The sequence below is a fragment of the Apis laboriosa genome, unplaced genomic scaffold (genome assembly GCF_014066325.1).
Source record: "Apis laboriosa isolate Shangri-la unplaced genomic scaffold, ASM1406632v1 scaffold69_cov144, whole genome shotgun sequence".
Lineage (NCBI taxonomy): Eukaryota > Metazoa > Arthropoda > Insecta > Hymenoptera > Apidae > Apis > Apis laboriosa.
This window is the reverse complement of record NW_025224165.1, coordinates 723,100-738,560: the sequence shown is the minus strand read 5'-3', so window position 1 is coordinate 738,560 and position 15,461 is coordinate 723,100. Positions and strand designations below refer to the sequence as shown.

The following is a 15,461-nucleotide window of genomic DNA, read 5'->3' as shown; positions in this document are numbered from 1 at the left end:
TTTTTTGATAATAATTCACATCTTTTCATTATATATTCTTTCCATAGTTCAATTGAAATCGTGATTTTCCAAAGCACGACAATAACTAATAAGATCACGGTCAATCCTTTTTTTGAGAATATTTTATATGTGCGATACTCCCAAATTCCTTAAACAAGACTAGAGATCAATATCGTACTAAGATACAATGATAATCAAAAATTAATCCATATATCATAATTATAATTTTTCGATCGTACAAATGCTGATCGTTAGCTTAAGTATCTAGAGTATCTTTAGAATCATGTTGCATTTTAATCAGATAGGGAAATCTTAAAAAATATACAAGTTAAAATATTATCTAAATATTTATTTTTTTAAAATAAACTTATTCTTAGGTTACATCACCCTTTAGTTTAGATTAAGGAACCAGCAACCGATAATAATGAGCAAAGGTTTCTGGAGAAACTTCCTTCTAAACGATCATAAATTTCGTAAGCACATATTGTTCGCAAATACAATTAGAAACTCAAAATTAGATGAATACGAAATTTTACCAATTATTTTATAAAAAAAGCAAATTATATTAAATGAATTATACTATTTAACTTTAATTAATTATTTTCCATAATTAACATTATTTTCAATAATTAGAAAATAAATGTTAAAAACTTTATTAAGTTTTATTTATTAACTAATTCAGTTATTTCATTTGAAAAGCCAAAAATATTAAGGTATTCATTTATTAAAGTATTCATTTTGAAAAATAAATCAGAATATTCATATATTAATTTAAAAATGAATATATACATATAAGTGAATATATAGATATATTCTCTTTTGTTTTGTTTATTTCATATTCCCTGCTTTATTTTATATTTATATAAAAAAAATATATCAAGTATTTTTAGATCGCATACTTTTATTAAAAATAATGTTTTATCATATTCATATAGAGATATATAGCTACAAATTTATAATGATATAATTTAAAATGATTTCTTATTATTAAATCCAAATACAAAAAATAAACATAATTAATACATATTATTTATATAATATATCTATCTAAATAAGATTACAACATTATGAATTTTTTTTATTTTTTTATCTATAATAAAATAAAAATTTTTTATCTATAATATAAAATATTTATTGACGTAATTTTAAAATAAAAATATTAATCTTTAAAATATTTTACTTGGATAATAGAAAAATATTATATGGAAAATAAACAATAATTTATAAATACTCAGTTTGTCATTGTATTTTGGATATAAAAATATGAAAGTTTTACAAATTATCAAAATAAAACTAATTTGTTAATTCGTTAAATTATTTTGAAACACACTAAAATTTTCTGTTTTTATATTAAAAATAACGTTCATGATAAGTGTATTTTTTTATTAAGTAATAATAATATGATGATGAATAAACATTCATTGTTTTAAATATTGATTATAATATTCAAATATACAGCAACAATATTTTATCGCTTTCATGTTTCTAATATATATCGTAGATAAAAAACTTAATAAAGATAAATTAGTAAATATGATTGTAAAAAAAATTATAAAAATTAGATATAGAAATAATATTATAGATGCAAAAATAAGTAGTTAGACTATTCGAAAAAATTTTAAAAGACATAACTTTAAAATAATTAATAAAAAAGCGGAAATATCAAATTTTGGAGATATATAATCATATTTGATATTGCAATGCATTGAATAGAGTTATATTAGATTAATATGTATACTTATAAAATGTTTTAAATAAAAATTTATATTTATATTATTGAAAATATACCGTTTAAGAAATATCATTAAACATAATATTTAAAGATACTGAAAAAATAATTATAATATAATAATAATAAAAAAAGTCGAACATGATCACGAGGTTATTATAATATATTAGAATATGTTTAAAATTGGCTAAAAATATAAAACATTTGTTTATGCAAAAATAACTTTTACAAAATCTTGATTTCAATTTCATTAGAATTTTTCCATTATATTTATAAGAATTTATTCATATTTAGTGATGAAATTGAAATCAAAATAGCATGAGTAAATATATACTATCAATATTCTCTAGTTCATAGACAATGATGAGAATAATAATGTTTAATAATAAGATTTGAAATTCTATTTTAATTCTATAAAAACTTATATCCAAAATAATAAGATTTTTTCATAAAGTTTGAAAAAATTTAAATAAAAGAAAAAAAGAAAATTGATCATCATTAACACTTAAGAAAAAGAAAGAATAAGAGCAAAATTTGAAAAAAAAAGAAAAAGAACAGAAAATAAGATAATCCAAAAAGAGAAAAAATTATTAAAAACAACAAAGACAGGAATGAACAATGTAATAATGAAAACATTAAGAAATATTATTGCTTATATGTCTCGATTCATATAATTCTAGCAAAAGAAACGAAAAATGAAATAATATAAGATTATAATATAAGAAATGAATCGATTGGACACATGACTATTTCTGTAAATAAGAAGTATAAAAAAATTTCAAATGAAAGTTATATGATATTGATGGGAATATAATAATAATTTGATCTTGAGATAATGTTGAAGCATTTTATGAAAATCAAAATTAAATTTTTAGACAGAATATTATATTAACATTAGTATATAACAATATTATATTATATTAACATTAGTATATAACAATTATTTATTATATTAACATATTAATATTTTATTGCAAATTCTTATAACTAATATTAATATAATATTTATAATATTGATTTCTATATTTAAAATACTATATATATTTGTCATAAGCTATTGTTGAGTTATTAACTTTAAAAATTTATATGCCAACAATATTAATACTATTTAATATATTCCATAAAAAGTTTATTCAATTTGTTCATCATCGTAACTTTAAAAAGAATCGATTATATATTTTAATTAATATGAAATTACAAAAGAGAATATAATAATATAAAATATATATATATATAATAAGATAAAAATATAATATAAAAATATGTAGTTTCGATAGAATAGCATTCTTATATTACATGTTAGCAATAAAATTACATAATAATAAATAATTGATTAAACAAAAATTTATTTAAAAATAAATGGATTGAACGTAAAAAACTAATATCATGATCACTAGATTGTTTACCATAATTTTTTTCTACAAGAAAAAACAAATACTTTTATAATACTCCAGTTGAAAGTATAAAAATTACATTAAAATATAAGTACATGTGCAGAAATAATGAAATATTTAAAAAAATGGAAAAAAATTTCAATATAAATTATACAAAAATATATTCTGAATAATGAAAAATATATTGAATAATAATCATATTTAGATTACACTATACACAAACATATTTTAAAACATATACATAAACATATTTTAAAACATATACATATACATAAAATCGATTCTTTTTATTTTATAATGTATTATTATAATGAAAATTCGAGTAAACAATCTCTTTACGATACATGTGTAATGCTAATCCGATAGAACATCAAATTTATAAATTAATTCAATTTAAAAAATATATAAGTATGTTTTGAATGCCTCAATATAATAAAAATAAACAATGAAAAATATGATTTTATCTAAAAATTTAGTTGTGATTTTCATTAAGCTCTTCAATATTACTCTAACTGGATAAGTATTATATAATTCAGCTTAATTTTAGCTTAATAATAATTTTAGCTTAAGATATATTTTCAAAAAACATTTGTTATTATTGAATTCATTCAATATTCTTTCAATATAATTTTTTCAATATATTTGTGAAAACATACATATCAATACATGATCGTCTCTTAATTATTGTTTTTATAAATATAAAGCAATGACTGACATTCAAAATATATAACGGATAAATCAGTCGAAAAGCTGTTCCTTCGTGGAATTTGGTGAGTTTGAAATATTTCAATCTCAATTAATAGCACTATAGTTTTAGATCCGTGGAATGCGAAAGTAAAACATAAAAACACTTTCGAAATTAAAAAAAAAAAAAAATAACCGAAGATATATTAGCATTGCAATTAATAAATATGAAATACTAAAGATTTCATTGTTCTCATTATATCTTTGGTCGTCCATTGTTTTATATTTATTTTCATACCATGATAAACCATGTATTTATATAAAATCGTATACGCACATGTTGCATATATATATATATTTATTATTGAAATCTCATTATATATAAATAAATAATATTATTATTTAAAGTTTTGGAAATAATAAAATCCCAAGTTTTGGAAATAATAAAAATAAAATAAAAATATATGATATTTCTTATTTGTCACAATAAATAAAGATAATTACTTTTGCAAATGATATAGTAAATTCAATTCACTTTAGATCATTTTCTTTACCAATTGTTATAACAAAAAACGTAGATATAATTATGCTAACAACTGAATAAACTTTGATTTATCATTCTTTTTTTCTCTTTCTCTTATAAAATTCTATATAATAATATCTATCAATCTTTGTTGATGAATATTTTAAAAATTAAAATTAAATATATAAAAAAAAATTATTCGAAAGTTAAAAAATTATTCGATGAGAAGATAATTTCTGAAATTATATTTTTATTTTTTGAATATCTTTAATAATATCTTCATATAAATAATAAAAAATGATTTATGTGAAATCTATGCTTATTGGTATTGGTAAAATGGCATTGTCTTTTTTGGGAGGAAGGGAGATTTTGATAAAATAAAGAATTTCGTATATGGAAAGATAATTTAATTTTTAATAATTTTAATAAATTTTTAATAATTTTTAAATAGAAAGAAAATGAATTAACTTGTATTAATTGAAACATTCAATTCTATAAAATTACGATGGAGATAAAGCTAATACATTATCTAATGTTCGGGGAATAATAACATGAAACTAAGCGAAACATCAGCATAGGAACCAAACCGCAAATTCGAAATATCGACGAGCTGCTGGTGCTATTGGCATTGCCGCAGATTGTAACGTTAAACTGCAATTTCTAATGGTTATCGGAACACAGTGTCTATGCACTTTCTGCATCCCAAATGCCTCATTTCATTTTTCTTTGATTCCTTTTAATTTCAATGGCTTCATGTCGAACAATTCGTGTAAACCTGGGTTTTCTATGGCATTAAAAGATTAGCGATGTACGTGAATCGGTATATCGTTTCATAGAATATGCTTGACCAGTATGTTTCGTATTTTCGATTATCCAGTATTAAATGAACCATCTAATTATTTTAATAGGGTTTTCGAGATTCTAATTACATGGTAATTTTCTATATATAACATATCATATAATAGATTTTTTTTATTGAAATAATAAAAGTTTTTAGCATACCATCTTTTTTATTTTATTTAATAATATTTTATTTAATAATATTTATTTTATTTAATAATATTTTAAGGGAAAAATTTATCATAATATAAAAATATTTCATTATTTTTGAAAATAAATTAATTGATAAATAATATTAATTTAGTTAATAATATAATTTAGTTTAAAAAAATTATTTATTTACAGTTTCTTTTTTTATTACTTTATAAATTATATATTGTAGTAATTTAAAATTTAGTTTTGGATAGCTGAGAGGACGATAAATATAAGTAAAACTTTGTTCAATAAATGTTCACGCGATTTATGATCTGCCTATTCAAGAAATTTTCTCGTATGGAAAGCTTTTCCCATTATCGGTTGCTGGCCTTCTAAACTTAAACAAAAGATCTAGGATGATATTGCCTGAGGATAACATTATTTTTGAGGAAATATTTAAACTTTATATTTATAGACAATATTTAAACTTGTATATTTTTTTAAAATAACCTGATAACGCAATATAATTCCAAGAATAACATTCTAAATGATGATTTAACCAACATCATTCTATACTCAAAAAAATTTATGATAAATATATGATCTCTGATCATATCAATACTGATCATTCTTTATCACCTATCATATATCTTTGTGCAATATTGACTATCGGTTTAATTCGAGGAATTTCGAGTATTACAAGTACGAGGATTGATTTTATTGACTATTCATATCCCATTGGAAAACGATCTTCCTAATTAAACTGTGGAAGAAATGTTCGAACAATTTTCATTAAATAATAAAAAATTGAAATTTAATTAACACTTCGGAATTTATTTGATTACTCTAATTGTTAAAAACGAATAAATAGTTTTCTTTGTAACTACACATCATATATTTAGTATAACTTTGTGAGAGATTCAAATCTCGTATAATAATATATAAAACAACGTACTGCAATTGTAATACAATTCGCTTATTGTTATTGTTGTTGCTTGAAAAAATAAATCATTTATTATAAGTATCCAATTGATTCAAAATATCATTCGACACATATATCTATCAAGTTTCCATATCAATATCGCGGACATGAATAAATTTATAATACAATAAAAAGTGAATTTTAACAAATTAAAAATTAAATTTTATTTAATTTTTTTTTATTTTAAAATGAAAATAAAAATTATTTTGAATAAAATTCTGACTTATACACATTATTACAACGAATAGTGTAAATATATATATTTAAATTATATAATTAGATTAATTAATTACATATATCAATTGTTAATAATTAAACATGCTTAATTTTGTCTTATTGTATCAATTATTTATTTCATATATTTTTAATGTAATTATTAAAAATTTTCAAGAAAAGAATTTCAAGAAGAATAAGAAAATTTCAAACAAATTTTCAAAAAATGCTGACTAATTTATAAATTACAATATTTATTATAATTTATAAATATATATATATATATATATTTATATTTATTAATATATATTATATTAATAAATATTTATTATATATAATATATATTTATTATATTTATTATATAATAAATATAAATATATATATATATATATATTTATATATACATTATGTATCAATCTATCAGATTAATAATTCAAAGTAAGATTTTAGATTTAAAATCTACTCTTATTTCAAAATTTCGTGTCAATCGGTCACCAGTACCTTTCGAAACTTTATCCTATATCTTTAATTAAAAAAAACCTTTTCTGCTTCGAAATATATAATTTTTTGTTTATATTTTTAGGTTTTGATTAAATCATTTCTAATCTATACACGTTATCAATATTAATTTGTCATAAATCCAATTAAATCATAGTGATATATCCATATTTATTTGTTAAAAGCTTTTAAAAAAAAATTAAGTTAATAGAATCAATGTTGGCCAAGTTGGTGCATGTATCTGATATATCAGTGGAAATCGCCGTTTTCTTTCCTCCTTGGGGCCTTCGTTGACAGCAACCATTTCTCATCGACGAAATACGAGGTCCGATTCTGTATTATCGCGACCTGTCGACGTCATTCCGCGGCTTTAATTATGCAAGTAGCGTATCTAGCACCGGCAACGGAAGTTTGCCATTTATTGCTTTCACCGCGTTAGCCGTGTCTCTACACGTTTTCTCCCGGCGTAGATCTTACATTAAATACAGATAACAGTTGGCTTTTTCCGTCTTCTCAGCTAAAATACGGTCGTTAATCTCATAAACAAATGAAATTTCAAGGATTATTAGTTTACCATTTTTTTTTGCAAATCATTTGTTTCAATTTACTTTTATATCATTTAAATATTAGAATAGATAATTTTTTATTTCAATTAATATAATAAAATAATATATAAATAAAATAAATAATAATATAATAAAATAAATATAAGTAGAAAAAATTTTTACAAAAATATAGTGAATGAAATATTATATATATATTATATTTATTTTTTATTAATTCAAAAAATCTTATGAATTTTCTATCTGTCATTCTCGTTTTCATATTTAATTATAAATGAAAGATTATTTTCATGCTTTTGGATACGGGATATATTCTGTCATTTATATTAACAATAATCTCTATTTCAAATAAATAACTAATAATAAACAAAAAATAAAAATTGATAAAAAAACTTAAATCAAATAATAAATCTGAAGTTGATGATAATTTATATATTAGTAAAAATACAATGTGAATTATTTACGAAAATTGAGTATCTATAAATGTAATAATGCACAGTAATAGATAAGCACACTAAGATTGGTGAAAAGATTAATCATTTTTAATATTATCATTGTTAATTTAGATTAAAAACAATATCATATACTGTATATAGTTTTACATATCAAATAAAATCGGAAAAAATAGAGATTTAGTTTTATTGCGTTTTTAAGTAAAATTATAATTAATAAAAATAATAACTTAAATAAAATTTTTAAATTTTATTTCTTTTGTTTTTTGTTTATTATAAAAGTGTTAAATAAATTTAGTTGTACACAGTTATAGTAGTTTACATAATTTGCTAATTAAAAAATTTTAATAAACTTTATAATCTTAATAAACTTTTAAATTTAAATAATATATTTTGTAGAGATTCCTTTCATCTAAAATAAAATAAATAATATTGTATTAATAAATCTTGTTCTATGTATTCGAAATATTCAATTTTTACAGATGATATATTATCCAATTCTATTTTGGAATTTCAAATACTTTTTGCAAAAAAAAAAAGGGAAAAAATAAGTGTCTTTTAATTTAATTTTAGTTGCCAATAAATTGAATTTATATATGAATAAATATAAAATTCTTCTATATTTTAATTGGTTAATTAATTCTTGATGAAATGAAAATGTTCATGATATATTTTATATGAAAAAAATTGCAGTTTTTATTATTATATTGAATAAACTATATATATAGTACATACAGTATATTATATTATATATATATATATATATATACAGATAACATAAAATCATTATAATTAATCATCATAATTAAAAAATAAAAAAATATTAAAAAATATAATTTTTAATATATCAAATATTTTATACTGTATTTTCAACGTATATTTTATATAATATATTATGCAATATTTTAGAATATTGAAAATAATGAATGCAATCCTGAAATATTACATTTTAACATCGTTTGCATTTTAGTATTTAAAAAAAAAAAGAAAATAAAACTTTATTTCTTTAGACACAAAAAATATTTTTTTACAAATTTATGGAATTTGACAAGTAAATTCCATAAATATATTATAATTTTAACTTTAGTAATTCATTATTAAATTACGAATGTTAATATAGATCCATTTTGTAGATCTATCTTATTTCAAGGAATGCAATTATTTAAAATAATCTTCAGGTATTGTAAATTGAACATAAATCAAATATGATTTCAAACAAAAATTTAATTAAAAATTGATATCCCAAATAATGCAGACGGTAAATGCATTACCTATAGTTTCATTAACTTGTTTCATTAAATATTAAGTATCAATACGCATTTTGAAATAAATATAATTTTGGATTTTATGTATTCCTGAAACTGAAATTGTAATTTTTAAAATACTTAATTGCCAAATTCTATTAAATTATATAAAAGTATTTTAATATTTTTATGTTCAAAGATTTAATGTTTCTCTAAAAGAGAATATTAATATAATAAATTAAATAATATAATATAATAAGAGTTTCAGTCATTATTATTGATTCTTTTCCTCTTGCTCTCCCCTCTTTCTCTCTTTCTCTTCCTCTATCTCCTCCCTTCTTTTCCCTCTCTTCTTTCCTCCTTTCCTCTCTTATCCCTCACCCACAATATTATTATATTCAACATATATTGAGATTAAACATTTTTTATATAGTTATATACTTTTAAATACAATAATACTTTTAAATAAATAAGTAAAAAATATATGTGTATAATTAAAAATTTTTACATAAAAATATTTTTACATTATAACGAATAATTTAATCATTTTAACAAATTTTGACAAATTGAAGATATTTTAAAAAATTTTGTAAAATTGACAATAAATATGACTATAAATATGACTATAATAATAATAATGTATGATTCTTTATTTAAATAAAGTAATTCTAGCCTTTAATTAAGACTTTGTATTAATTAACAATGCTTTAAGTTTGCTCGAAGGCATTAGGTACACTGTTTCAAGAGAAAACTTCTTTATTTTTCAAGAAAACTTTTTTTCACCACTAGATCCATAAAAGTAGACGGTTGTCTTGTTAAGAAGACAAGGAAAAGTGTTAGCATTTGCAAACTAGACGTTTCAGCAAACTTTCTTTACAAGTATGATTTATTCTGTTCAATTATGATGCTTGTGTTCTGAATTATGTTAAATTTATTTAAGCATATATATATATATATATATATATATGCTTAAATAAATATATATATATATAGAACTATATTTGTATATTTAAGATAATTTTATTAAAATTTACAATTTTATTGATGATGATGAAAATATATTAAACTTTGTGTTATTATTTATTATTTATTTGATGCTAGTTTTGAATAGATTGATTTAAATTTTAGTTCTTTTGAACTTTTAATTAAAGTTTTTAACAAAAAAAGTTTTTAAACACTATTTGTAAAATATTATCAATTTTATAAAAAAATTAGCTAGTTATTTTAATAAAATTTTATTGAAAAATTGGGAAATTATTCAAATTATAAATAATATAATGTAAAATGTAAATTTTAATATTAATTAAATCATGCATTTCAAATTATAATAATTCTAATAATATTTCTATACTATTACTACAAGTATATTTAAAAACGTAAATAATTTTTATATGTTATTCTTAGAATTTCAAAAAAAGTAAAATTATAATTTTGCAATTTTTCCCAATTTTAATTATTTCATTATAATTTTTTTTTTAATTTTATTAAAATTATTCAGAAATCGGCGATAAGATGCTGGCACAATTTTAGTTATTTGGATAACAAGTTGAAGGATATGATAATTCGACTTATAATTAAGGGATTTAAAAGCTTTTTCTTTTAATAATAGCAATAATTTTTTCTTTAAATAACATTTAAAGAAAAACATTTTTTTTAATTTTAATTTTCGAGATATTAATAAAAATTATGACTATTATTGAATTTTGTCTATGAATATGCAATCGCCTTTTTTCTACAATTTTTATAAATCTAATAATTATTTTATTTAAAATGTTGCTATATGAATAATCTAATATAATTTATAATTAATATTTATTCACAAACAAATTATTATATTCTATAAATTTTCTGAAATGTAAAAATATAAAACAATCTTTAACTAAAATTATAAGAACTGAATTCATGACATTAATTTTATACTATTATATTTATTGTGTATTAGATATTTATTGTGTATTTATTGTGTACAAGAATATTTTATATTTATTTTGTAGATTCAAAAGATAGCTCAAAAAAAGAGCATATATAAACAATTAATAAGTAGCAATCGCTTACTAATAACGTACACAGTGGATTTATATATATATAAAAGAAACTCCATATAAAAATAATAAAAATAATATTTTTTTTTCAAAAATTTCGAAAATTATAACTATAACTATAATCGAATAGTTTTTATATGCATAGAAAAAAGTTGTTCTTATAAAGAAAATCTTTTTCTTTATAACATATCTAAAAATGATCGAAATTGATAAAGTAAATTGATGTATCCTTTTTTTTACAATTATCAACTTTTTTTTATATATTTTTTTATTCTATTCTATTTCTATTCATCTTATATATTTTTCTATTCTTCTTATATATTTTATTATGTGATTTTTATTTGATCAATTTTTTCCCATATATTAGCAATTATTGTTTTTAATTCCATGACTGTGGAATAAAATAATATTTATTATCTACTTATTATATCATTTAATATATATTTTTATTTTCTTTTGCCATGAGAATTATAAATAATCGATATAATCCAGTTTAAAAAATATGTAAAAAATGTAAAAAAAAAATGTTTATAACTCTGTAGATGCAATTAATATAAAGTAGTGGTTAATATACTATGTACGATCATAATTGTGTATTTTATGTTATAGTTGTTATAGTTTTAATATGAATAATCTCTCTTTGATGCTAAAGGCAAAACCAGCAAAATATCTTAGGCAATTAATGTATTATTTATATTCATATCAGTAACAGAACTGTAACTAATAAGAAAATATATTAAAATATATAGTTTTGAAATATGATTTATATGAAAAAACAGTTCTTAAAAAAATTTTTTACATCGATTTTATTGATGTCATTTTAATTATTTATATTGAAGAAGTAAAGACAATTTTCGAAAGATAAAATTCATGTAGAAAATATTTATAGACATCGGAAAGATATTGAGAAAATATAATTAGTTTGATTAATCAACTAATTGTCAATAAATCAATTCACTGCATGATTCAAATTTCTATAATGAATATCATTCATCATTTCGTTGGAAAATGAGATGCTTTCCTTTTGGACCAGTTTCAAGACAGATGCAAATGTAGCGATAAAGCAATCAACATCTTTCTGATTACACTTAGTGAGCTGCAATTTGCATCGTCCACGATGCAATTTGCTATGTTGCAACGCTAAAGGCTGAAACACCTTTCTCTAAGAAATTACCTACCGACTTTTGAAGATATTCAGAAAATGGCTCGATAAACAAGTTAAAATAGTTAAAGTTTTCCAATTATGTTGGCGACCGTTTCCACTTTCTTGTTCAACCAATTTTAATCGTGACATGTTTCTGATACATTTATTCTAAAGATTAAAAGTCAATTAATTTATTTTTACTTAAAATATATTTTTCCTCATTTTCTTATTTCATTCAATAGAAAACTTCAAGAAAAAACAAAAATTTATATTGAAATTTTTTGTGCTAAAATATTAGATATCATATGACTAATGACAATATTATTTTAAAAGTAAAATTTTTTCCTATTTTTAGTATTTTTTATTTCTATCTAAATCATATTTATATATATTAACATATACGCGCGCGCGTGTATGTTGTGTATATCAAGATATTTACGCTATTAATTGTCAATATTTTTTTTTATAAAAGATAGATTGGAAAATAAAAAATTACTTTGTTTAGCTTGGATCGATAATAATAATAATTGATAATGTTTATATTAATATAATCATTTATAATTTATTATATATATTGCATGCTATATATTTTGTTTCTGAATTGTTTATAAAGTCAAACGACTGTCATGAATTTTTTAAATTAATATTTATATTTTTTTATATTTTATAGATGTTGCCAAAATAAATTTAATGATATAATTATATAATAAAGATTAATGAAAAGAAAAGTAAATAATATAAATAATGTACAAAAATTTTTTTTCATGTTCTTTATATTAATCTTAATCTGAAAGTTATCGCGATGTTGACAAATCAAGATTAATGAAGAATAAAATTTAATAATAGAATATATAATTTAATAATTATATATATAATTTAATAATAGAAGAATAAAATTAAATTAATGAATAAAAAATTTTGTGAAACACCGAAAATTTTCATAATTTAGTTCATTATTAAAGAATTTAAAAAAAAATATTGTTATAATTATATATATTCCCTTTTGAAATAGATCCATATAATATTATCACAAACATACAAATTTTATAGATATTTTCACCGACAAAAGTTCATTGATATCAGACTTTATCAATAATAGTTTTGATCAACAATAATAATGATTAACAAATTTTATATTAATATTATGATCAATCGGTTAAATTTACAGTATATATTGTACATTTCATGTTTTGTTTTTCTGATTATTTCATATAAAATGTATAATCATGCAATTATAACTATTATATGCAATAATAACTGTTCGTTTGATAAACTGAATCAATATTAATATAAAAATAATTTATTTAAAAAATATCACTATTAATAAATATTGATATTGTCAACTATCGAAGAAAAATTTAACCAATTAAATTTGTCAAATTCACAAAACAGTAGATTTTCAATTCAATTCATAAATATATATGGTTATTATTGTTCTTAAGGAACGACCGTATGTACTAATTTAATATACATATACATATATTATCATGGATGTAGAATTCAATAATACACTAAAAATCTTTTTCAAATATTTCAGAAACTCAGGACGATGTAGATTATATATAAGAAAAAAGTAATTTACAATAAAGCTCTCAACAATATTTTAAAGAATCATTGAAATCATCATATTAACATATTCTACATCCTACTATATTGAAATATGTTAATTAATATTAAATATAATAATATTATAATAACTGTTATAAAGAAATACTAACCAAACGTAAATTGATTTTTTAAATTGTTTTGTTTTTGTTCCAAACAATATATTAAATTGTATAAATTATTGTTATTAATCACAGCTATTATCAATGAAATTTATCAGTGAAATTTGGATGAATTGTAGATGAATATCGGTCAAATCTACATTGATCGCATGATAGATTTTTTTTTTAAATAAATCAATGAAAATTGATTTTTAAATCAATTTAAAAAAATCATGATATTTCACAATTATCATTATACATTTAAAAAAATTGATTATTTTATTATATAAAATAAAATAAATTTTACTTTTTGAGAATATTTATTCTTTTCTAAAATGTATTATTTGCAAATAAAATACTGAAAACTAATAATATTAATTCTATATATTATTAATCGGGAAAGAAGAAAAAATTAATTAGAAATTTAATATAAACATGTTGAGATTAAATAAAATTTAAATTTCACATATATAAATATAATATAAATAAAAAATGAAAAACTAGAATCAATTTTCGAAAATAAAAAGTTTGCTTTTTTGCAAACTTTTATTTTTCTATTTTCCTTTATTCAATCGTTCTAAAATACACACTTAACATAGAAGAAATAAAAACCTAGGAAATTAACAGATAGAAATAAAATCTCACAAAATGAAAATTTTAATTGAAAGAAATATAATGAAAATTAAATCTTTTTTAATCAATATTATTTGCATACAAATGGAAATCTCATGTATGAAACGAAAGAAATAATAAAGTATTGATTCTAATCAAACTATCGGATACGTAATTAAATCAAGTCGAGAAATTAAATTTGTCAAACATACGATATTCAAAGGCAACTTTTTGCCTTTATTAAATTACACTCTGTTTGTCGACTTTATCACATCATAAATATGTTTGCAATCTTTTCATTCGTTCGTTCCGGTTCTTCATGTTAACTTATCATTCAATCTGTTTTTAGAGCGATTATCTCTCACGCAAATCGAGCATAGACCACCTCAGCTGTAATTCGTTAGTCGCGTACAATTCGTGTCCCAAAATGGAGAGTAGAGTGGTTGCCAAGGATCCAAGAGGGAGGGAATATGACAGAGATCTTCGTCAATTTAATAGAAATCTAGCATAAGTTAATGTTTTTTAAATATCAGTATGTTACAAACAGGAAATGACCGAAATTTGTTGTAGAGGATTTTAAGAATTTAGAACGAAGTTTCTGTGATTTATAATGTTTTGATAAAACAAAATAATTTAGATTCAATGAAAAAAAGATATTTTATACATGTGAAATAATGTTTTTAGTTCAATTATATTAAAA

At 19.7% G+C, this 15,461-nt stretch overlaps 1 protein-coding gene across 1 annotated transcript in view; it reads right to left on the bottom strand.

Moving 5' to 3' along the window:
- The window catches only part of LOC122719029 (basement membrane-specific heparan sulfate proteoglycan core protein-like), a 310,786-nt gene that overhangs the window by 46,109 nt on the left and 249,216 nt on the right, over nt 1-15,461 (bottom strand). The window lies entirely within an intron of this gene.